This window comes from Marmota monax, unplaced genomic scaffold, assembly GCF_021218885.2.
Source record: "Marmota monax isolate L192 unplaced genomic scaffold, Marmota_monax_Labrador192_F-V1.1 WCK01_AAM20220418_F8-fsc00095, whole genome shotgun sequence".
Lineage (NCBI taxonomy): Eukaryota > Metazoa > Chordata > Mammalia > Rodentia > Sciuridae > Marmota > Marmota monax.
This window is the reverse complement of record NW_026695244.1, coordinates 3,357,873-3,383,562: the sequence shown is the minus strand read 5'-3', so window position 1 is coordinate 3,383,562 and position 25,690 is coordinate 3,357,873.

The following is a 25,690-nucleotide window of genomic DNA, read 5'->3' as shown; positions in this document are numbered from 1 at the left end:
GTCTTCTGATTTAAAAATAAGTTTTGAAATTGGCATTTACTTTTATAACCACATTTACAAAAATCAATTTGGATATCTCTCAATTCTAAATGGTTCAGTGCTTACAGCCAGTTCTTTTATGCAATTATCTTCATATTTTGAAACTTCTAAAATTTTGGTCTATCAGGCATAACTGTTACAGCTTCAATAAAAATGTTTTTTTTTTTTTTCGAGAAATTCAAGAGAACCATACATTAAATATTGGAAAGCACTTTCTTCTTTTGCCATCATACACCAAATTCAGATAGGTACAAAATTCTTAGATGACAATTATTTCTGTTTGAAATTCTATAAACATTAGTGTGTTGTCTTCTGCAATTTGAGTTGCAGAAAAGATGCTGAGGCCAGTCTTATTTGAATTCCTTTCTATTTGTATATTATATTTTTTGACAAATAGCTCACACATTTCCCCCTTCCTTCCTTCAATTCCCAAAGTTGGTCAGATGTGCCTTGATTTGGGTATTTTAAATTCCATGTTGCCTGGGTATTGGATACTTGCACTTAATCTGCAAGTAAAAAAATTTTTTTTCTAGATGAGCAAGGCTATTTTTTAAAAGCTTTTCTTTTCTCACTTCCATTTATATTGCTCTCTTCTTTGAGAACATCAAGGAACTGTTTGTTCTCCATTTCATTCCTACCATGTCTACCCTATACCTGTTATTTAATTATTCTGAGTTTCCTTCTGCAATCCAGGAAAGCTTTGCATGTTTGCATATGACTGATTCAAGTTTCACAGCATTAGCCAGGAGTGGTGGTGCATACCTGTGATACCAGCAACTCAGGAAGCTGAGGCAGGAGGATCTCAAGTTCGAGGCCAGCCTCAGCAACTCAGTGAGGCCCTGAGCAACTTAGTGAGACCCTGTCTCAAAATAAATCAAGTAAAAAGGGTTGGTGGTGTGGAAAGCATCCCTGGGTTCAATCCCTAATACCAAAAATAGAGTTTCATAGCATCAAGTAGATTTTTGCCACCACTCTAGTGAATTCTATCATCCCCATTGCATTTTATCCCAAAGAACCTTTTATTTTATGTTTGTTGTTATTTTGCTTCTTTGTCCTATTTTTAGAGCATTCTGCTCTTGTTTCACATATGCAAGTCCTTTAGATTTTGGAAGAGATTAATTACAATTTACATTTTAATGTTCTCTTCTCTGTACACATTGCTTTTTTATTAGTTTCCTTGTCTCTCTCTCTTGTTTCATACTAAGTGCTTTTCTTGGATTAATGGAAAAACTTAATTGTTTGCTCATATTTAAGAGTGGGTGCTGAAAGACCAATTGGGGGTTCCAATATACCTATCCTCTGTGAATCACTGAAGAGTTTTTATTATCCCCATTGTCAGTATTGGGGGTTCTAGACTATGAATGGTCATATCCTCTTGAGAAGACTCATCCCTCTCTTTCCTACAAAGTAAAGGTTAGCATTCTAGAAGCCAATGGAAGAGGGAACTGGAGCTCAACAGTCAGTGGGCAAACATATTCTTAGTCCTGTGTTTGACACTGAGATTGAGGGGTTTCATTGCTTCCCCAGGCCTAGAGATTCCCTATCTCACTCTGTCTGTATGGAAACCTCCAGGCTTTTCCGGGCAGAAGACCCAGCAATGAGTAGCAATAGGGGGAAGGGAAATGGAAGGCAGTTATGAGACCTACTTCTTTCTTAATATTCTGAATCCTCCAAGCGTTTTGTCCTGCCTTTCTTCAACCTATTTTGTAGAAATATTTGCGCTGCTGATTTCTGAATTTCCTGTCATGGATCCCATTGGTTCTCAGATTTCCCATCTACATTTTAGGATTTGGCTTTCCTCCCATCTGTTACATCATTTTTCCATACGTCTGTCTGTTTTCCAGCTTCAAACTTTTGCCACTATTTTCTCTTCTTCTTCTATTTTCTCTAACCATGTGGGTTTTTTTTATATTTTAAAAAATAACAACTCTGTTAAAACTGTAGTTTTAGACATTTTGGAAACAGATGTGTTTGTGTTAGGCTCCATTTTTACGTGGAAGTCCCACGACTTATTTTGAGGGTTCCATGTTGTATTATTCAGTTTTGTATCACTGTGACCAAAATATCTGACAAGAACAATTTAGAGGAGGAAAAGTTTATTTTGGTTCAGGGGTTCCAAAGTTCTGTCCTTGGTCAACTAACTCCATAGGTCTGGGCCAAGTGATGTAGAAATTCCTGGCAGAAGGGTATGGAGGAGAAAAGCAGCTCAGAACACGGTAACCAGGAAGCACAAAGAGACAAAATATTAACCCCCAAGGCATGCCCACAATGACCTACTTCTTCCAGACACATCCTATCTGTCTATAGTTACCATCCAGTTGATCCATATCAGTGGATTAATCCACCAATTAGGTTACACGTCTCATAATCAAATCCCATCACTTCTGAAAAATCCCTGCATTGTCTCCCACGTGAGCTTTTGGGGGGACACCTCATATCAAAACCATCACACTTGTCACTTTCTTCCTTTTACATCTTTTGGGTTCCTTTTTAACTTCTAAATTTTAATCTCACCTTTAACCTCGACTTTCTTTCTCCCTAAGTTCCCAAGTTGTAGTGACCTATGTTCTTGCATTGTTTCAATAATTCTTCTGAATTATTGTTATAGATCGTTCTCAGAGATGATCTATAACTTCTGATCTTCTTGACTCAAATGTTTGTTTTCTGTTGTATTTTTCATAAGTCTCAGTTATGTTTATGGTATCCTTAACTCATTCTAGAACAAGGGAAAATAAATCCAGACTCCATCTTTAAATATTTTAAGACCCTCACCTCCCAGCTCCTTTTCTTCCATGCTCCTTCCTCATCTGCCTCCTCTCCACTCGTCTCACAAACACAGTTGTTTACAAGTTTTCATTTATAATCTAGATATAGAAGGATGAAGTGGTAGAAGGGCCAACAGGACTCATTTCACAGAATAGCACCGTAAAATAAGGGTGGAACAATTGCCTGCCTTTTCTAATTGGGCCTTGGAAAACATCTTTCTCTTTTTAAGATCCTCTCTGTGAAACCCGAGTAGATATTTCTCATCCAGCTCTACTTCTTTATAATTTGCATAATTTTTCCAGATGCTAGCATGAATTTCATTGTCCATTCTGCATTTGGGATCATAGAGTTGAATTTTGGCCACAAATTTGGACTTCAAGAAACACTGGCCCTCCTCCCCAGCTGGACATGTGGTCTTAGTTGAGATGCTTATCCCCTCTGCCTACAAGGTGACCATATACCTCTCAAGGAATGTGTCTTCTTACAAATATAGCCAAAGGCAAGAAAGGAAGTTTCTCTCCTAGCATCTCTTTTTATCAGGAAAACAAACAAATAACAATTAAAAAACATAGCTGGGAGCTTCCAAGCACTCTGCTCTTTGGGTTCCATTGGCTTTGATTAGGTCACAAGTTGAAACAAGTCTGCAAGAGTGCGTATCTGCCATTTTTCATTCCCTGGTGTATGATCTCACGATGGCAAAGGACAGTGTTCACAGCAAGGAAGATGTCAAGGAATGACTGTTATATACATAACCAACGGTCTTGCTACCACCCTATGAAAATCTTCATAAATACTCTATACAGTAGATACTGTCTAGAAGAAATCAAAGTCTTCTTTATATGAGAAATATTTATTTCATTTCCATACCTGGTGTAGCCCTCCTTTCCCTAAGTATAATCAATATAGACATAGACAATCATAGAATAAATTGATCATGTTTCTAGCTTTGTGCAGCCATCCAGAAAGTTTCAAGATAAATTTATGGCTCCTCATGGTGTATATTTTTCTAAACCTATTTTACTTCCAGCTTTGTTCGAACTTCCCCACCCTTAATTTCCCCCAAATCCTTTTTATATAATTCTATTTTATTGCCTTTTGAACTATTATATGTATTTTTGCAAGTATTCTTACATCTTAAACCATTTTGGAACAAGGCCAAGTCTAAATAACAATTAATTAACTACTGATGTTTTTATAACCTGATATTAAATTATACTTGAGAATTGGGAGTATGTCTTGCTGTTCTTTATATATCCTATGTTTCCTTGTATGTAGTAGCACCCAATAAATGTTTGTGGAATTGAACTGATTTGTCCCCGGGGCTATTTGACTCCAGCAACCCTCTAAAAGGGGCCTTCCTTTTATTTTCTAAGGGATCTTAGGATTACAGGTATCAACCAGTTGATCTTGCATGCACGGACAGATAACAGGAAACGAGTCATTCCCATCCATGTGGTTCAAAGTGTGAATCGCTGAATTCACTGAATTGACTGAGATTATTATATCAAACAAATGCTTAGAATTATTGATCTGATTTGACTAAATAGTGACCCAGCCAAGCCTGCACACAGCTGCCAGAATCACACTGGGCCACAACAGCTGGAGACAGACATAGGAAACTAGAAATTATTCAGTCGCAGTCCCTCCAAACCATGTTTGACATGCTATTTATCTTCTTTCACTGAAACTCTCTCTTTCCAAATAAATGGGGGTGGGTGATAGCTTGGGGGTTGTTTACCTTCTATTGAACAAACAAGTCTGAATTAGGAATTAGAATCAGTGAGTCTAAAATGATAAACACGCTTACCCTGGCATTATTTAGAAAATGGGAAAAATAAATTAGATTACTACTTGGAAGGACTCATTGGTCTGGAGAGCAGCAGGGACTTAATTGCAGGTCTAAAGCATCACAGCCTCCGTTTTTCTCCAGCATGAGCTAGAACCTTCCTCAGGGCAATAGGAGGGAAAGCAAGCCAGGGGAGACAGCAGGATGGGACCTGCTGTATGCCCTCAAATGACAAGGTGATGTCACATTTCCATGGGCCCTGGGATTATTACCTGGCATCTTGTTTAACACATTTACTGTCTTGGAGAGCTTCAGGGCACATCTTTTTGTTCCATGGGATATGTTAGGAGCAGCGTAGTGACAGAGCTTATGATGTGAATGAAAGGATTTTTATTTCTTAGGCAGAGTAAACAGGATGCTTTACTCCATCAACAGCTGTCCTTGATGTGGTATATTCTTTTGGAATAACACATAACAACATAATGCAGTTCACTTGAAATTCTAATTAAAATGAGGTACTTGTCTCCTGCCTCAGCCAAATGAAATTATGGAACACGACTTATAAGCAGCAAGGACTCGTTTCCCACAGTGCAACAGGGTTACAAAGTCAGAGTCCCCCAGCAACAAAGTCAGCTTTCAGAATTATGGGACTCAGGGTGGCTGTTGGTCTCAACATCCATCCGCTAAAAGCATATGTGTGTCTCTCTATATGTGCACATGCATGATTTTCCCTTCTTCTTTTATTTATTTATTTATTTATTTATTTATTTATTTATTTATTTAAATGCACACAGACTGGCAAATTAAGGCCTTTAAATAAGCATTCATATAACAGTCATAGAACATATGTTAATACTGATTAGTATTATAACACAGTAGAAGCTTCCTATAATGCCAGTCTGCTGCTACATGGCAAAGGCTGATCTGTTAGGTAAAACTAACTTATAATTGGGTCTATTTGTTGCTTCAGAAATAATTGCTCTGGCTGAGGCTCAAGGCCCACCAGTTCATGTTGACTGTCAATAAAATCCTGATGTATTAATAAGGAATGGAATTCTTCGTCTCCAGATAGTCTCTGTGACCTTGGTATACCTTAAAACCAAACTCTATAAGAAATCAAAAGGCAGAAAGAGTTCAGAACTCTATAGTCTACCTATATCTGAATGAGTTTGTTATGAACATGCCATATAGTTTACCAAAAAAAGAAAACAAAAAATACTAATATTATATTTATGTACTTAAGGTTTTATATTGATATCACATGCAAAATGCAAACATTTGAATATATTATCCATGGCTTCTCAAAAGAATTCCTGACACATTGATACACAGGAGGAAGCACATTCCAAAGGGTTTAGTAACCTGTTCAAAGTCATGTAATGAGTGACAGATCTGGGATTTGAAATCAGACAGCTGTTCCAGATCCTAGGCTCTTAAATCCCAACATGTATATACTATTTACTTTGGGCAAGGCACTAAGTGCTTTGTAGTTTTGAAACTCAATCCTTACACTGATGGTATTAGATAGATTCTATAATGAATCTTGTTTTTATTGGTGAGATAAATGAAGAATTCCGAGGTCACATGGCATTCCCAGGGTCAAGCACCTGTTAAATAGTAAGGTGAAATGGGCCAACAACTGTGTTTGCACTATGATGCTAGTCTTCTGTCCATACCATGCCATCCCATACCTTTAGCAAGGCTTCCTGACACCTCTGCCATAGGTCTCCATGAGCAGCATTTTGTTAGTTCTGAATTTCTAGACAGCACTGTTTCTAGACCTTTCTTATTAAAACCACAAAAAGCCTTTTATTTTAAAATAAAGGAGTTTCCCATAAGTATTCTTTTTATCTGACTCTGCTTCTCTTTTGCGGTTGTAAGCTGCCAACTGGGAGAAAGAACAAAACAGGTGCAACAGGCTTAGGGCAATGGGGATATTACTGGACATAAAGATTTGGAAGCCATCCTTCATTTTTAAGTCCCCTGTGATTTCTTAGCAATAAATGAGTCGTCCTGCCTTTAACTATCACGTATACTGATATGGCCAAAACTTCTGAGTGATCAGGTGTCTGAACAGTTTTGCAACCACAGCCAACATCTAGGAAATCAAAGGAGGCAAATTAAAAATAAGAGTGATCTTAGGAGGGGTCTCCAGTACAAGAAGGTCAATTGGTGCTGAGAGCCACACCACATACAAAGCCAGGAAGCTGAAGAAGAGACAACAATATGGACAAACCTGGACTCAGAGGCCATGGGAGAGGCACAGACAAGACAGAGGGCCATGTGATAAATTATATTGGACATCTATATCAGTGTGTGCTCAGGGAATGCCAGTTCATCTTACTAGTAATCTGGAAAAATATGAATAATAGAACATAACTCCTTGCATAAACTTCAACATGGCGCAAAATATTCAGAAATAAACTAAGAATGCCATCTCTGCTATTTACTTCTTGAATGTAAATTGCACATGTAGATCAAAGGTTGAAAAGCAAATATAATTAGTGGCTTTCCATGGTTTTAATGAAGAAATAGAAACATTGGTGGAACTCAAAACTAACAAAATATGGTTTCTTTATAAACATACAGAAAAATGTTCAGGTAAATAGATGTGTACACACACATTTAGCAATATATTCATCTGGGTGTTTTTCTTCTCAGGATATCACTTCTCTTTCTAGAAACTGTTGGTTACTGTATTCCTTCTCTCAAATTGTGGAATCTAGGTTACGTCTGGACTCATTAATAATAAATATGGCTTATTTGGCACCTACTATGAGCTAAGGTCTTTTAAGCTGTTATCCATTTATCTTCCCAATAACCCCAAAGGATTTACACTGATTTTATGGATGAGGAAACCGAAGCTTAGTGAAGTTAAGCAACTTGTTCAGGGACCCAAGTGTTGGAACCACCTGGGGAAGTAAACTCAGTTCTACTGGATTCCAAAGTACTGAGTCTATTATCCCTAGGAGAACTTACTTTGAAGAGCCTCCTACCTCAGGGATACAGCAGCATCACTGGGAAGCCCTATGGAAGGAAAGTGACCACAGCTATTAACATTGTAGAAACAACTCTAGGGAGGTACTTGGAATGAAATCCACCAAACCATGCTATGTGCATGCACAAATACATCACAATGAATCTCACTTTTCTGTATAATTATAATGCACCAAGTTTAAAAAAGTAAATAGAAAGGAAACCAGCAGGGAAATGGGATTGGGGGAGGGAAGAGGAGAGGGAAAGAGAAAATACTGGGAAATTAAATAGGGCAAACTATTATGTGCATGTGTGAATATGCCACAATGAACCTTGCTATTATGTATGATTATAATGCACTAATAAAAAACATACTAATAAAAAAATCTACTTTGGAAAGGCATCCTAAAGATATACTTGCACATGGGCTTCAGAATGTTCAGACTTGTTTGAAATAGGAAAACTACATAAAATCATAACAAGAGAATAATATGTAAATATACTCTGATTCATCTTTAACATGGAACACTGGCTAGCTATTAAAGAGAATGAGGGATCTGGTGTAGCTCAGTGATAGAGCACTTGCTTAGCACATGCAAGGCCCTGGGTTCAATTACCAAGACGAGAGAGAGAGAGAGAGAGAGAGAGAGAGAGAGAGAGAGAGAGAGAGAGAGAGAGAATATGAAGTGATAATAGCAATACTGATACAGAAGAAAAGAATCTTTAAGTCATATTTAACAGTCAAAGTGAGTAGTAGAACAGTATTTTGATATGATCCCATGTATGTTTGTTAAAGAAATGCACATAAGTACAAATATATTATGAAATCATGAGGAAAGTATCAGAAGAGGACATCTCTTTTTTCTGGAATAGATGTGAGAGTCTACAGGATAGAGGAGAGGAAAGAGAAGAGAATAAAGGATGACTTTCAAATTTGGTTTGATAAATTTGCAAAAATGTTTGAGTCTCATAATAAGAAAGGACTTGTTATTTATTTAATGAAAACAGAAATGATGTGGATGTTTTAGCAACTACAGTCATCTGGCAAAAGTGTGTTTTTGTTTTTACTTTTCTGGGAGTCTCTTAAATCCTTTCAATCTGCCCCATAATCTTTAGCCAATCTCTGCACTTTAGGCATATGCTGGCAAGGGACAGTGAAGAAGAATAATCATTTCAGAGAGGAGTCTTTCTTCTACCCTGTGATGCGTTGTAAAAACATCAACAAACAAAAGCCAGCAATCTTAGATGTCCTGTTCAATAATTCCACAAAATGAAACATGTGATCTAGGAATATTATATTGATAATTCTAGTGAGGTACAAGCAAGAAGTGGAATCAATGACATATATTTTGAGAGTTCATTGTGAGGGAACTGAAAATTCATCAGAGATTTTCAAGGTAGCCATCCATTCTCTAAGAAGCCTCCATCTTAAGAGGAGGAAGCAGGTGGAATGGCTTTTGCAGAGAAAATACCATATCCCAGGACACATCTCCCTGAGGATTCACAGAACCCATCATCAGGGCTATTCAGGACATGAAGAAAAAGTGGCCTGATTGTTATGCCTTTGTGCCAGAGAAAATGTACCTCGTGGACTAGTCCTCATCACCCCAGTAAGCCTAAAGACCCATGTTAGAGGTATAATCTGTTCAAGACTGGGAGGTCATGGGACATAAAGAAAATTGTCCCATTTTGCATTGACCAAAAAACAGGGTGAAAATGTGACTTTTTCTAGCTACTAAATGGCTGATGTCAGATCTGTTAAAGCGTTACCCAAGTGACAAACCAAATTGACTAAAAGATAGCTGAAATTATCAGGCAGCCTGGTCCACAGTCTCATTATTTTGATAGTGCAAATGTGGCCTTTAACAACACATTGTCATTGTCATATTTGTCTCAGGAACATCAGATGATGATGGCTATTAGTTTGCATTTTTGAGAATATGTCTGAGCTATCTGATGGGGTTTACATACGAATTAAAATAATAACAAGAATGCAGGCTGGTGGTTTGTCCTGAGATTGTCCAGAGTAATATTATAACCCATGATGACATTTTCCACCCCCATTAGTTCCTAAAGCCAAGGAGAAAAATATCTATAATAATCCGTCCTTTTGTTTTGAAAATGGAAAATCTTTAAACAAACAAACAGAGTGTGCCATTTTCAGGCACGCTTCCATAACACATAAAGAAGCTGGTTCAGTTTTACCTCAGGGATTAAAGACTTACATATGAAAATATCTCACTCTTAACTATTCTAACACATCATGCTTAATACCCCCTAAATTTGGCTTTTGTTTGGTTTGCTAATTATATTTCCTCCCAATCTGCAATTATCAATTTGCCCATCCTGTTCTACTTTATCCTATTATCCACGTAAGTATCATCTATTTAAGACTATTATCTCATGGAGAGCCACCATCAGCAATATTTTTACATTGCATGCCAGAGAGAGAGAGTGTGTTGAAGAAGAAAGGGGGAAAGAACAGACAAAATAGAATGGGCAGTGATTACAAGGGTTCTAAGAGGTAACTGCATAGACATGATCTCACTTTCCTCTTGCCAATCCAGTGGAGGAGGCCCCAGACAGTGCAAAGAAGAGAAGACGGAGGAAGCCATCTGGCAGAGGGTAGGGCATGCGGGGACCCGGCAGCATCATAAACTAGAGTGCAAGGCAGGATATCATCAAGAACCCCTTCAAATGTAGCTTCTGCTCTCCGCCAAAGGGACCCATGCCCCCATTTCTCTTATCTATTTTGTGCAGTGCTCAATGGCATGCCATGCACCTGAGGTTTGTTAAAGTATATACGATGATGGTAAATACAGATTAAAATAAAGTGCTCAGAAGCCAAGCCTATTAGCTCACCTTGAGGTCCTTGCCCTGGTAGAGAAGCCAGGCAGAACAAATGGCCCTTTAATGCTCCCAGCCCCAAGCCCCCAGTGGGAAGACTTTGCAATCAGCATGTGTAGAGGAATTAACTACACACTCCCTTTAATGTTCATCAGAACTGAACGCTGCTAATTTACAGCACTTCAGCACTTCAGGGCCCCTTAGAGTTTTTCCAATTATGCTAGTGGGGAGGTGACCGGGCCCATGGTCCCCATGGTGAGACTGTGGAAGCAGAACCTAGCAATAGAATCCTGGGGTTCTTTTGCTCCCATCCTAATGAAGCCATATTGTTCACTCCATTCTTAGTGCCCATGATCCCTGAACTTGCTTAGCATTTCCTCCTCTGCCTTGGTTCCTCTACCGGTACCCACAGTGGAAAGGAGAAATGGAGCATTGATGCAGCCAGCTCTGGGAGCAGAGTGTGTGTAGCCTTATATTTCTAGTTAAAAAGCAATAAATCTTAAGTCAGGTAATGAATTCCATTATGAGTAATTTCATTATGGACATCTATTCAAAGAGTCTATATAGCACAGGCAGAATGACTGGAAACCCTAGTATAATGTGCTGGCTTTTTTCCCTGTGCCAAATTAACAGTGAAGGCCTTTTAAAGGATGCTTCATTTGGGCTCTCTTATTATCAGAAATATTATACAAGCTGGAACTGGGGCCTGAGTGCAGTTGTACTGCCGAGATAACTCTCGCTGTTGGATCAATGGCTGGCAGGATTCCACCATTAAAAGAGCTCTGAGCAGTGATGCAGGCTGGTACCCAAAGGCCCCGTGCATTGTTCTCTGCTGGAGCCAAGAAGAAGGAAAGAAGAGGGGAAGGATGTCTGGGGAAGTATAAGTGTCTGGGGAAGTATATATAGGACTTCTTCCTATAATAGTCCTGCAGGAGCAAATAAGGTACATCGCCCAGGATCTATTTACTCATTCCATCTTATGTTCAGTTAGCAAATTGTTCTTCCTAGGCCCCTAATCAGTTAGGCTATCATCCTTGAGCCTTCAGCTACTCCTTATTACCATCTAAAACAAAAATTATATAAATTATATTTTTTTACCCTGAAATTCAATGTGCTTCCCAAACTTTAAAGTGCACATCACTTCTGGGGGTCATGTGGAAGCTGCAGTTCTGATTCAACAGTTGGGAGGTGAGGTCTGAGATTCCACATGTGTAATAAGCTTCCAGGAGGACCACACCGGGAGAAGCAAGGCTCAAGAACTTTGATCCTTAAACTTTGACTTGCATTAGAATTGCTGGTGGGGTGGTTAAACAAATTCTGGGTCCCCCCCCCAGAGTTTCTCACTTAGTAGGCCTGGGATAGGGCCCCAAATTTGCATTTTCTCCACTTGTTCTTAGTTGTTGCTAAATCCTTGCTCTAGCATAATGGTTCCCTAATCTGACTGCATCTATATATTATCTGATTAAAAATGAAGAGATTTAAAAACATGGATTCCTAGCTCCAACCCATACTAATGAAATCAGAATCAGGATGGGGCCCTACCAGCAAAATATTTTCCTGCTTTAAATATACATTGAGAATTGTTGCTTTAAAGCATGGCATTCAACACAGCCTCCATAAAGTGTCCAGACAGGAAAAAAGACCATGTGCTCACCCCAAATTTACCTTGTGCTGTCAGATTACAGAACTTTAGTGTAAACTGAGGTTTCTCCCTGGGATGATCTTCTCTGTGCCCTGTCACAATCCCATCCATCTCTCTTGGTGTATCTCAAACCCCAGCTCTTACATCAGGCCCTTCTAAGGGCCCACAGGCAGCTGAGAGCACCCCGTCCTTGAGCTTCCTTGGGCCCAGTGCTTTCTCATTTCAGTCAGGATTCTGAGATTCTCACCTCCCTTACTTTGTCTCTCCTTCCTATGCCCAGTTCACTTGTACAGCTGCTTGGAAAATCTGTGCTTCTACTAAGGTTATTTGAGTACCTACAAGCCTTCCTCCAGCAGCTAGCGAGTGCCTTATGTTTAGGAACTGAGTCTTGTTCACACTGCTGATCTCTCCCAAGGTTTTGTGAGTGCATTTTCTACCCTAGAAGTCCCTCACTTAGTATCTAGTGTTCTGCATTTGTGTTTCTGACCTTGCCATACACACTTTCCTAATACTGCTGCTTGAGTATTTGTCTTAATCTTCCTTACAATGTATAACCTTCTTGAAAGTAGGCATATACTGCATATCCTCTTAAGGAGAACCTAAGTTCTTGCTACTCAAAATATGGGCAACAGACCAGCAGCACTGGCACAACCAGCCATTTGCCAGAAATGCAGGCACTTGGGCTGAAGGGTAGCTCAGTGGCAGAGTACTTGCCTAGCATGCACATAGGCCCTGGGTTCAATCCCCAGCATCACCAAAAGAAAAAAGAAATATAGATGTTCATTCCCACCTAGACATACAGAATCAGAATTCGCATTCTAACAATCACCCCAGGTGATAATGTGACACTGTTTAGAATAGCAAAATAATTAAAATAATTGGTTCTGTAAGACTTTTAAGCTTGGGATCTTGGGCAAGTTATGTGATATAACCTATATCACACTTTCCCTATCTATAAAATGAGAATAATAATCATTCTTGCTTCATGGAGATGTGGGGACATTAACTAATGTAAGTAAAACACTTAGAAGATTATAAGCACTCAATAATACAGTATCAACTATTATTACCCAATTAAAACTGGTTAGCTTTAATTGAATTTGAACTGCCACCTAGAAGAGACTAGAAAATGAAACACAATTCTGCATGGATTTCAGAAACATGGAATATAAAAGGTAATAAATAAAAACATTTAAAAACCCTTCAGCAAATGTTAAGGAGCATGGCAAATAATTTTTGTGTCAAACTGTAAGCAGTTTGGTGATGGAGCTTTAAAAATTACCATCCCCCAATTTTGTGCTGTGTCACCAGATTTTCTTCTACTGTGCAGTTCTTCAGGGGGCCTTTATTCTACTCTACCTAAAGAACAACTTCATATAGTGCATTTTGTTTCTTAGACCCCCAAATCTCCTGTTGCCTTGGAATCACCTCAAGGGCCATAAAATGCTCTCTTGGCTTGGCTGAAACACATGCACACACTGCCCCCTAGGGGATCTCCTCTGTCATGACGCCTAAGACAAAAACAAAAACAAAAACAAAATCCCTTGGTATGTGTGTAGCTGGCTCAGAGGAAAAAGACAGAAGCCTTGACTGTGAGGACCTGTACAGCTTTGTAACTCCCTCTGAACCACTGTGAAGATTAGGTAAGAATAATCTGCACCACTTTGGAACCTCATTAGAATTTATGAAACCATATCTGATATATATGATCTGGGTGTGTTTCCTTCAACTGTTAGGAATAGGGCATTGATTACCTACCATGAGAGTCTGGAATGGAAATCCACATTTGAAAAGAAACTTTGAATGTTGTGTTTACTGATATGAACATGGAACATTCACACTATAGTATGCCCAACACCTAAGATGTTGGAAGAACGATTAACAGTAGCAACTGATGAAATCCATTCAACACCTGGTGATTGAAAGGACACTGTATACCAGGCAGCATTCCAAGCTTGTGTGGTCTTCACTGAACAAGAGGACAAAGACATCTGCTTTCATGGAGTTGCCAGTCCATGACCATCTGCTCTCCTGTCTGCTGTCCCCTTCAGCTTCCTCTGAGCTTTGCTTGGCTCTGGGGAGGTGCTGAGTTACCTTGGAATGGAAGAGAAGGGCAGCTATTGTGTCCTGGTTACTCCAAAAGCATCTCAGGTATTCAACTCTGTCTCTTTTATACAGCCTAATGGGGTTTTTCTTCTTCTGTCTTTCCTTTTTCTTATCACAGTGTTCTATTGATGTTAGTATTTGCTTTGTTTTCGTTGTCTTTGCTCATTCTTGGCATCTTTCTAAGCCTTTTGGAGCCATACCAACCTGGTAAGAGAGCAATGTCTCACAAACCAAAGCCTCAGCCCAACACAACCCTCCATCCTCACCTTGCTGGATTCTGTCTGCTGTGGTTCCTGCTAGTGTTTCCCTAGGTACCAATTCAGTTTTTCTTTTCTTGACTTAGGTGAGCATATCACAGCTGCTCAAAGTGAGAAACATCCAATATACAGATTGCAGTGTTGTTATACAAATGTGCCAGGAAAGATAATATTTAATTTGGAGGAAAAAAAAACTTAAGAACATGCATATGTGTATGATAGTATCTGACCCTTATCTTAAATCTGAAGTGAGGAGAGAAAAGAACTATGAGGATCCTTAGAACAAGGGAGATTTTACCACTATGCTTCCTGGAAACAATCAGAGGAATTACTCTGACTTCCAGTTATTTTAAAGCCCTCCAAAGTCTGTAATGGCTTCCGTTTATAGGGCTCTATTTAAATCCATAAATGTAATATGTTTATTTTCTTGTAAATTTGTGTCACCATCCTCATTCTGAGCCCATCTATTGATCTCCTGATCTGCCTCCCGATAGTTCATAATTCTTTCCTGGTCACCATTTTGGAGAGACATTGTCCATGCCCCCTTTGCTCTTGGTGTGCCTTGGAGATGGGGAGAATCCCTTTACTTGTGAAGTTGCTGGGGGCTTCATTTGCTGTGACCACTGTGTCTTTCCTAATCCTAAAACCCTTCCCTTGCAATGTAGACCATATGTGCACATATCCTAGGTGATCCTGCAGGTCACAATTTCATTCTCTGCTTTTCAGGGTTCTCTGAGATTGAATCAAGAACTTTCAATGAAAGACAGTCTTCCACATCATTCTCAGTTAAATTTCAGTTACAGAGCTTACCTGCCCTTTCCTTCTACCAACCATTCAGATCCCGTTAACAGAAAACTATATGTCTTGCTCTACGTTGGGCCTTGCCTGTCTTGCTTTTTACTGAGGCTCCAACTCTTGAAGACTACTGAGCACATAAAAAGGCGCTCAATAAAGAGAAATGATAGCTGCATCTGGGGGACACTGATGGTGTGCCAAGCAATATTCATTTTTTATCTTAATTAATCTTCCTAATAACCCTTGTCTCACATCTGAGAAACAGAATCGTACAGAGCCTAAGCAACCTGCTCAGTGTCATATGGCTGTGCATAGTGACAACGGTATTTAAATGCAGGAAATTTAATTTCAAAGATTTATCTACTATGCCATGCTGTTTCCCCTTGGGGTAAAGGCCCTATATGAGGACCTCCTGTGCCTTGTTTGGGGAGCAAACCTAGTAATTCATTTCAGTTATTAGGGATACTTCTTGTAACATAGGCATTAAGTGTTAGATCAATAATTATTTCTCTTTTCTCCCATCCTTCCACCTTGAACTGGAGTTCAGGCATCTCTTCCCAATTTTATTCTGCATCAATCTAGCTCAAAAGGATACTCTTCCCCTCTACTGCTATCAAGGCAAATGTCAAGTCTCAGCTGTGGCTTCTTAGCTGGAGACACAATATGAAACTCGGCAACACTCTGAGTGCCCCAGGATCCAGAGGCAGGGACAGTGCTATAACCCAATACTTAAAGTGCCTGTCAGTGGTTTCCTAACAAATGGCTACACTTAGACTCTCCTTCCTACAGGTCAGCTGCTGCATGTCCACCCGAGGCTGCTAAAGGCCATGCTCCTGCACTCTCTTTCCTGTTCTGGCAAATGACACTGAAACGGTAATGAGCCTAGAGGAAGCCAACCAGACAGGAAATAAGCCCACTTAGGTGCATGTGCTTGTGGAAGAGTTTTGTAAGACCACTCATCTGCTGGGCACATACCTGTTGGATACAAATAAGGTCAGGAATCACTCCCTGTCCCATTGGTGGGGAAGGCAGGTGAGGACTGATTTAAAACTGAACCCAGGTAGGGTGTGGCTCAGAGAGGCTACTCTGATGAGGGCCATGGTGATGTAAGACGCCCTCCGGTCAGGATTTCCTAAAGCAAGGGCAAAGTTGACAAACCTTATTTTTAGATGGTATTGATATTTTTAGTGAAAGTTCAACAGCTTTTCCATTTTTGGAGGTGTGGAGGGAGAAGGGGTGAGTTCCTGGAGTTAGTCACTTCCTCTCTGCTGGTAAAGCAATTTCGTGGTGCTCCTATGTCACAGGAAGTGCCTGGTGATGGTAAACACTGCTGACATAATGGGAACTTATACTGCTGATGTGTCAGAACACACATATTCCTTCCTGGCCCCTGGGCCAGGTGAGTGGGGGGATGCTTCCTGTTTTCGGCTCTAGGAAGACCTTCCACTTCCGGGAGCTTCTCTGGAGAATAAATCCTAAGAACTGCTGGGCTAAGCAGCCAGGGCAGCAGATACCAGACAGCAATTTGGTGGAAAGCATTGTTGATTGTGCCCTGACAGCTCCAGGAACTGCTGAATCATCTTATCCTCCATGAGGTGGACATGGAAGCCAAGTCAGTTTGGTTCCAATACCATAAAGCAATTCTCATCAGAAACTTGCTTGCTTGCCAGAAATGCCTTTAGTGCCTGGATCTCATCCATTCCTAAATACGTTCAGCCCAGCCCACTGATTTCTTCTCTGAAATCTCTTGAATTTGCTTCTTCCACTCTACTTCTGGGATGTCAGAGATGTCCATTATCTCTTCTAAAGAGTAGTAAGTCATTTGCTGTCCTTGACAATGATCTCTCTCATGTCCCTTCTCCACATGGCTAGTAATACCTGCAGTCTTGGGAAACACATAGCAACTTCCTTACCATTTCCTTTCTCCCTTGTCCATAGCAGGCATTGCTGATTGGTCATGGCACTCCAACTGCTAAGCCCAAACTTAGGTGACCGCACAGTCTTTCTTAACATTGTCCTTCAGCTCTCATGACCAATCAATGGAACTGGCATTGGACAAAAAGTCAGTTTGCCATCTTGGGGCTCATTTTATCTTCCTCAAAACCAAATCTTATTGTGATTCTTACCTGATGAGAGATTTCCTCTGTCTTACTGGTGCCTACAACATGAATTCCAACTCCTTGGCAGGTGACTGGACCTTTCACAGTCTCAGTTCTCCCTAATTGTGAACATAGATGGAGAGTTTAGAGGTATATCCTTCATCTTGTTACCTTCCCTTCCCCAGTTTCTGCTTTTCCCCTAACACAGGCTTCAGAGAATTTTTTATTCTTTTCCCAAATACACTTTGCTTTTGTGTAACTCTTCACTTTGCCCAGGGTGTTCTCGATTTCTAGTTTTCCTTGGCAAACTCTCAGGTTTTCTTGTCTCTCTGTCTCTCTGTCTCTCTTCAAATCTTCAGTTAGAGCACAATCAAAATCAGTGTCTCCTCCTCTCTGTTCCCATGGGCTTCTGTTTCTACCTCGATTAAAGCAATGCCATCATGATGTGTGTGTATGTGTATGTATGTGTGTGTGTGTGTGCGTGTGTGTTATGATATATTGTGGTTATTACAATTATATGTGTCATGATCATGCATTTGCTCATTAAGTTAACGATTTCTACTGCCTTCTATGTGTTGTATTACTAACCAATGAATTAATACACAGAATAGATAAGTAAGAACATTTATTAGGTGAATAAGTGGTACTTCCTTGATACTCTAAGATAACATTAACCTTTGTTTATTTAGAGTAACTTTTTCGAAAGAATAGGCATCTGTGGGCAAGATTTAAGTCTTATGTTTTACAGAAACTTGTAAAAATAAGTATTTTCAAAACTTATTTTTACAAATACCAACCAGATATCTAATTTTCCATGAATGCATATGACTACATGACTTTCATCATACCTTTTCCCCCTTCTTTGTTTGCTTTTCCTTCCCCTCTTCATCCTATATAATGACATCTGTAGGGCAACCTTCAATCATAATTCGAGACTGTCCCAATTCTAGTATAAAAACCCACTTGCTGGAAAAACTCCTCAATTGCATGAAAATTAGAATGGTTGGTCACCCACCCCTTCTATGCACCCATGTTTTTTTCCCAAAGAAATAAATTTTAAAAATCAAGTCTGTAATCCTCTATATTTTTCTCTCTGTTAATAGGTTTTATAATTGTCATTGTTGTTTTATAATATGAGGTCATATGAAATTATATTATTGCTTTAGTAAACTTTTTTGCTGCTGTGACCAAAAGACCTGACACAAACAATCTTAGAGGAGTAAAAGTTTATTTGGTGCTCATGGTTTCACAAGTCTCAGTCCATAGATGGCCAACTCCATAGCTCTAGGTCCAAGGAGAGGTAGAACATCATGGTGGAAGAGTGCGGTGGAGGAAGTGGCTCAGGATATCATACCATGAAGAAGAGAGGGGGGGAGGAGAGGAGAGGAGAGGAGAGAGAGAGGAGGGAGGAGAGGAGAGGGGAGGGGAGAGAGAGTGTTCCCCTCAACATGGATAACATATATACCCCAAAGGTACCCCCCCCAATGACCCACTGCCTCCAGCCACACCCTACCTGCCTACAGTTAACACCCAGTTAATCCTTATCAGTGAATTAATGACTGATTGGGTTAAGGCTCTCATAACCCAATCATTTCATCCTTAACTTTCCTGCATTGTGTCAAACATGAACTTTTGGGGGTACCTAATATTGAAACCATTTGCCCCTAGTCCCCCAAAACTCACCCATCTCATAATGCAAAATATACTTAGTCTATTTCCACAAGTCCCCATAGTGTTAACAGTTTTAGCATTGCCCAAAAGTACAAGTCCAAAGTTTCCTTTGAAACTCAAGACAAACTATCAGTGTAAGCTCCTATAAACATTAAAATCAAGTTACATAAATCCAATATATGAAGGCATATAGTAAGCATTTTTGTTCTACAATGGAGAAATAGGGGCATAGAAAGAGGGGATGGAACTAAAACAAGACTGAAATCCAGCTGGGTAAACAAGTCCTATAGCCCCGTGTCTGGCATCTGGAGCACAAGGTATTGTGATGTTCTCTTCAAAAGGCTTGGGTAACTCATCCCCTATGGCTTTGCTGGTGGCAGCCCATATGGCCTCTCTATTGGCTTGTCTCTACCCAACTCCTGTAGCTTTCCTTGGAAGACATCCCATAATATCGGCATCTCTTAATCTCAGGGGTCTCCACTGCAGCTTCACCTTCCTCTTCACATCTCCATGCATCACCTATCAGGGACTCTGACCCTGATGCACTTTGCCTGATCTCCCAGACCTTTTTTTGAAAACTCAGGGGGGAGCCTTATGACCCCCTAACTCTAGCAGACTGCACTCTTGTAGAACCAGCACCATGTGGTTGACACCAAGGTCTGCCACCATCTCAAGCAATAACCAAGCCTCCAGGGATCACAGCTATAGCAGCCTCTGAAAGCCTGGGTTACTGATCATGGTGAAACAATTTCCTAGGCTCTCCTGTGCAAGCAGGGTGCCCTACTGGTCTTTTCTCAATTTTTACCTTTACTTCCTTAAGCCTGAGATAGGTGTGATCGTGCCAATTCCTGAGATGCCCTAAGCTATCTTTCCTTTTGTCTGTGGGCAAAATCTTCAGCATTTATTTAGTGGTTGTAATGTCTTGAACAACCACACAGTCCTTCATTCTAGTTTTACTCGCAGTTTTCCGACCAAACTGCAAGTATTTAAAATCTTTCTGCTTTGCTTTCTGCTCCTGCTTATCATAATAAACTAGGCTAAAAGATACCAGGCTACCATCTGAACGCTATGCTGCCTGGAAATTTCTTCTGTCAGATTAAGAAGTCCATCATCTTTAAATTCAGCCTTACAGAAAATCTCAGAACATGGGCAAAACACAGACAACTTTTTAGAACATCACATGAATGACTTCTAATCCAATTTCCAATAGAGTGCCCCTTTTCCTCAGAAACATGATCGCTGTCTTTACTGACCCCGGACCTACTGGCATTTTGGACTGCTGAACTCCCACCACAATCACCCATTAAGGTCCACTTGTGGTAGTCCAAAGTGTTTCAAGCTTGCATCACTTAACTTTCCAAAATTTCTCCTACAAATTCCAAAAAGCTCCAAAACTTCTGAACTACATGGTCAGGTTATTCAGAGCAATGACCCCACTTCTCAGTACCAATTTCTGTTTTAATCAGCTTTTACACCACTGTGACCAAAAGACCTGAAAATAACAATTTTAGAGAAGGAAAAGTTTATTTGGCATTCATGGTTTCAGAGGTCTCAGTCCATAGATGGCTGACCCCATAGCTCTGGGCCCAAGGTGAGGCAGAACATAATGGTAGAAGAATGTGGCAGGAAAAAAAAAAAAGTGGCTCAGGATATCCCAACAGGAAGCAAAGAGAAAGTTCCTTTCAACATGGACAAAATACATACCACAAAGGCATGCCCCCCAATAACCCACCTCCTTCAGCCACAATTGATTTGCCTACAGTTTCCACCCAGTTAATTCCTATCAGTGAATTAATGCACTGAGTAGGTTCAAGCTCTCATAACCCAATCATTTCACCTCTGAACTTTCTTTTTTTTTTAATTTTTATTGTTGGTTGTTCAAAACATTACATAGTTCTTGATATATCATATTTCACACTTTGATTCAAGTGGGTTATGAACTCCCGTTTTTACCCCGTATACAGATTGCAGAATCACATCAGTTACACATCCATTGATTTACATATTGCCATACTAGTGTCTGTTGTATTGTGCTGCCTTTCCCATCCTCTACTATCCCCCCTCCCCTCCCCCCCTTCTCTCTCTACCCCCTCTACTGTCATTCATTTCTCCCCCTTGTATTATTTTTCCCTTTCCCCTCACCTCCTCTTGTATGTAATTTTGTATAACCCTGAGGGTCTCCTTCCATTTCCATGCAATTTCCCTTCTCTCTCCCTTTCCCTCCCACCTCTCATCCCTGTTTAATGTTAATCTTCTTCTCATGCTCTTCGTCCCTACTCTGTTTTTAGTTACTCTCCTTATATCAAAGAAGACATTTGGCATTTGTTTTTTAGGGATTGGCTAGCTTCACTTAGCATAATCTGCTCTAATGCCATCCATTTCCCTTCAAATTCTATGATTTTGTCATTTTTTAATGCAGAGTAATACTCCATTGTGAACAAATGCCACATTTTTTTTATCCATTCGTCTATTGAAGGGCATCTAGGTTGGTTCCACAGTCTTGCTATTGTGAATTGTGCTGCTATGAACATCGATGTAGCAGTGTCCCTGTAACATGCTCTTTTTAGGTCTTTAGGGAATAAACTGAGAAGGGGAATAGCTGGGTCAAATGGTGGTTCCATTCCCAGCTTTCCAAGAAATCTCCATACTGCTTTCCAAATTGGCCGCACCAATTTGCAGTCCCACCAGCAATGTACAAGTGTACCCTTTTCCCCACATCCTTGCCAGCACTTGTTGTTGTTTGACTTCATAATGGCTTCCAATCTTACTGGAGTGAGATGGTATCTTAGGGTGGTTTTGATTTGCATTTCTCTGACAGCTAGAGATGGTGAGCATTTTTTCATGTACTTTTTGATTGATTGTATGTCCTCCTCTGAGAAGTGTCTGTTCAGGTCCTTGGCCCATTTGTTGATTGGGTTATTTGTTATCTTATTGTCTAATTTTTTGAGTTCTTTGTATACTCTGGATATTAGGGCTCTATCTGAAGTGTGAGGAGTAAAGATTTGTTCCCAGGGTGTAGGCTCCCTATTTACCTCTCTTATTGTTTCTTTTGCTGAGAAAAAACTTTTTAGTTTGAGTAAGTCCCATTTGTTGATTCTAGTTATCAACTCTTGTGCTATGGGTGTCCTATTGAGGAATTTGGAGCCAACCCCACAGTATGTAGATCGTAGCTAACTTTTTCTTCTATCAGACGCCATGTCTCTGATTTGATATCAAGCTCCTTGATCCATTTTGAGTTAACTTTTGTGCATGGCGAGAGAAAGGGATTCAGTTTCATTTTGTTGCATATGGATTTCCAGTTTTCCCAGCACCATTTGTTGAAGATGCTATCCTTCCTCCATTGCATGCTTTAGCCCCTTTATCAAATATAAGATAGTTGTAGTTTTGTGGATTTTCTGTGTCCTCTATTCTGTACCATTGGTCCACCCACCTGTTTTGGTACCAGTACCATGCTGTTTTTGTTACTATTGCTCTGTAGTATAGTTTGAAGTCTGGCATCGCTATACCGCCTGATTCACACTTCCTGCTTAGCATTGTTTTTGCTATTCTGGGTCTTTTATTTTCCATATGAATTTCATGATTGCTTTCTCTATTTCTACAAGAAATGCCGTTAGGATTTTGATTGGCATTGCATTAAACCTATGGAGAACTTTTGGTAATATCGCCATTTTGATGATGTTAGTTCTGCCTATCCATGAACAGGGTATATTTTTCCATCTTCTAAGATCTTCTTCTATTTCTCTCTTTAGGGTTCTGTAGTTTTCATTGTATAAGTCTTTCACCTCTTTTGTTAGGTTGATTCCCAAGTATTTTATTTTTTTTTTTTGAGGATATTGTGAATGGGGTGGTTGTCCTCATTTCCATTTCAGAGGATTTGTCGCTGATATACAGGAATGCCTTTGATTTATGCGTGTTGATTTTATAACCTGCCACTTTGCTGAAGTCATTTATTAGCTCTAATAGTTTCTTTGTAGACCCTTTTGGGTCTGCTAGGTATAGAATCATGTCATCTGCAAATAGTGGTAATTTAAGTTCTTCTTTTCCTATTTTGATGCCTTTTATTTCTTTCACCTGTCTAATTGCTCTGGCCAGTGTTTCGAGAACTATGTTGAGCAGAAGTGGTGAGAGAGGGCATCCCTGTCTTGTTCCAGATTTTAGAGGAAATGCCTTCAATTTTTCTCCATTCAGAATGATGCTAGCCTGAGGCTTAGCATAGATTGCTTTTACAATATTGAGGTATGTTCCTGTTATCCCTAGTTTTTCTAGAGTTTTGAACATAAAGGGATGCTGTACTTTGTCGTATGGTTTTTCCGCATCTATCAAGATGATCATATGGTTCTTGTTTTTAAGTCTATTGATGTGGTGAATAACATTTATTGATTTCCGTATATTGAACCAGCCTTGCATCCCAGGGATGAATCCTACTTGATCATGGTGCACAATTTTTTTGATAAGTTTTTGTATCCGAGTGGCCAGAATTTTATTGAGGATTTTTGCATGTAGGTTCATTAGAGATATTGGTCTGTAGTTTTCTTTCTTTGAAGTGTCTTTGTCTGGTTTAGGTATCAGGGTGATGTTGGCCTCGTAGAATGAATTTGGAAGTTCTCCCTCTTTTTCTATTTCCTGAAGTAGCCTGAAAAGTATTGGTATTAGTTCCTCTTTAAAGGTTTTGTAAAACTCTGCTGTATACCCATCCGGTCCTGGGCTTTTCTTAGTTGGTAGTCTTTTGATGGTTTCTTCTATTTCCTCAATTGATATTGGTCTGTTTAGGTTGTCTATATCCTCCTGACTCAATCTGGGCAGATCATATGACTTAAGAAATTTATCTATGCCTTCACTATCTTCTAATTTATTGGAGTATAAGGATTCAAAATAATTTTTGATTATCTTCTGTATTTCTGAAGTGTCTGTTGTGATATTGCCTTTTTCATCCCGTATGCTAGTAATTTGAGTTCTCTCTCTTCTTCTCTTCACTAGCATGGCTAAGGGTCTGTCGATTTTGTTTATTTTTTCAAAGAACCAACTTTTAGTTTTGTCAATTTTTTCAATTGTTTCTTTTGTTTCGATTTCATTAATTTCAGCTCTGATTTTCATTATTTCTTGCCTTCTACTTCTTTTGCTGTTGTTTTGCTCTTCTTTTTCAAGGATTTTGAGATGAAGTATGAGATCATTTATTTGTTGGTTTTTTTCTTTTTTTAAGGAATGAACTCCAAGCAATGAATTTTCCTCTTAGAACTGCTTTCAATGTGTCCCATAGATTCTGATATGTTGTGTCTGTGTTTTCATTTATCTCTAAGAATTTTTTAATTTCCTCCTTGATGTCTTCTACAACCCATTGATCATTCAGTAACCTATTGTTCATTCTCCAAGTGATGTATGCTTTTTCCTTCCTTCTTTTATCGTTGATTTTCAGTTTCATTCCATTATGATCAGATAAGATGCATGGTATTATCTCTACTCCTTTATATTGTCTAAGAGTTGCCCTGTGACATAATATATGATATATTTTTGAGAAGGATCCATGTGCTGCTGAGAAAAACGTGTAACTGCTTGATGTTGGGTGGTATATTCTATATATGTCAATTAAGTCTAGGTTATTAATTGTGTTATTGAGTTCTATAGTTTCCTTATTCAACTTTTGTTTGGAAGATCTGTCCAGTGGCGAGAGAGGTGTGTTGAAGTCTCCCATGATTATGGTGTGGTGGTCTATTAGACTCTTGAACTTGAGAAGAGTTTGTTTGATGAACATAGCTGCACCATTGTTTGGGGCATATATATTTATGATTGTTATGTCTTGTTGGTGTATGGTTCCCTTGAGCAGTATGTAGTGTCCCTCTTTATCCCTTTTGATTAACTTTGGCTTGAAATCTATTTTATTTGATATGAGTATGGACACTCCTGCTTGTTTCCAAAGTCCATATGAGTGATATGATTTTTCCCAACCTTTCACCTTAAGTCTATGTATGTCTTTTCCTATCAAATGTGTCTCCTGTAGGCAGCATATTGTTGGGTCTTGTTTTGTGATCCATTCTACTAGCCTGTGTCTCTTAATTGGTGAGTTTAAGCCATTAACATTTAGGGTTATTATTGAGATATGGGTTGTTCTTCCAGCCATATTTGTTTATTTCTGTTACTAAACATGGTTTGTTTTTGTCTTTGATTATTTTCGCCCCCTTTACTGTCCTACCTCCCACTGTTGGTTTTCATTGTTATTTTCCATTTCCTCTTCCTGTAATGTTTTGAAGAGATGGTTTTCTAGCTGCAAATTCTTTTAACTTTTGTTTATCATGGAAGGTTTTAATTTCATCTTCCATCCTGAAGCTTAATTTCGCTGGATACACAATTCTTGGTTGGGACCCATTTTCTTTCAGTGTTTGAAATATGTTATTCCAGGATCTTCTAGCTTTCAGAGTCTGTGTTGAAAGATCAGCTGTTATCCTGATTGGCTTACCCCTAAATGTAATCTGCTTCCTTTCTCTTGTAGCTTTTAAAATTCTCTCCTTATTCTGTATGTTGGGCATCTTCATTATAATGTGTCTAGGTGTGGATCTCTTATGATTTTGCACATTCGGCGTCCTGTAGGCTTCTAGGATTTGGGATTCTGTCTCATTCTTCAAGTCTGGGAAGTTTTCTTGTATTATTTCATTGAATAGATTGCTCATTCCTTTGGTTTGGACCTCTATACCTTCCTGTATCCCAATGACTC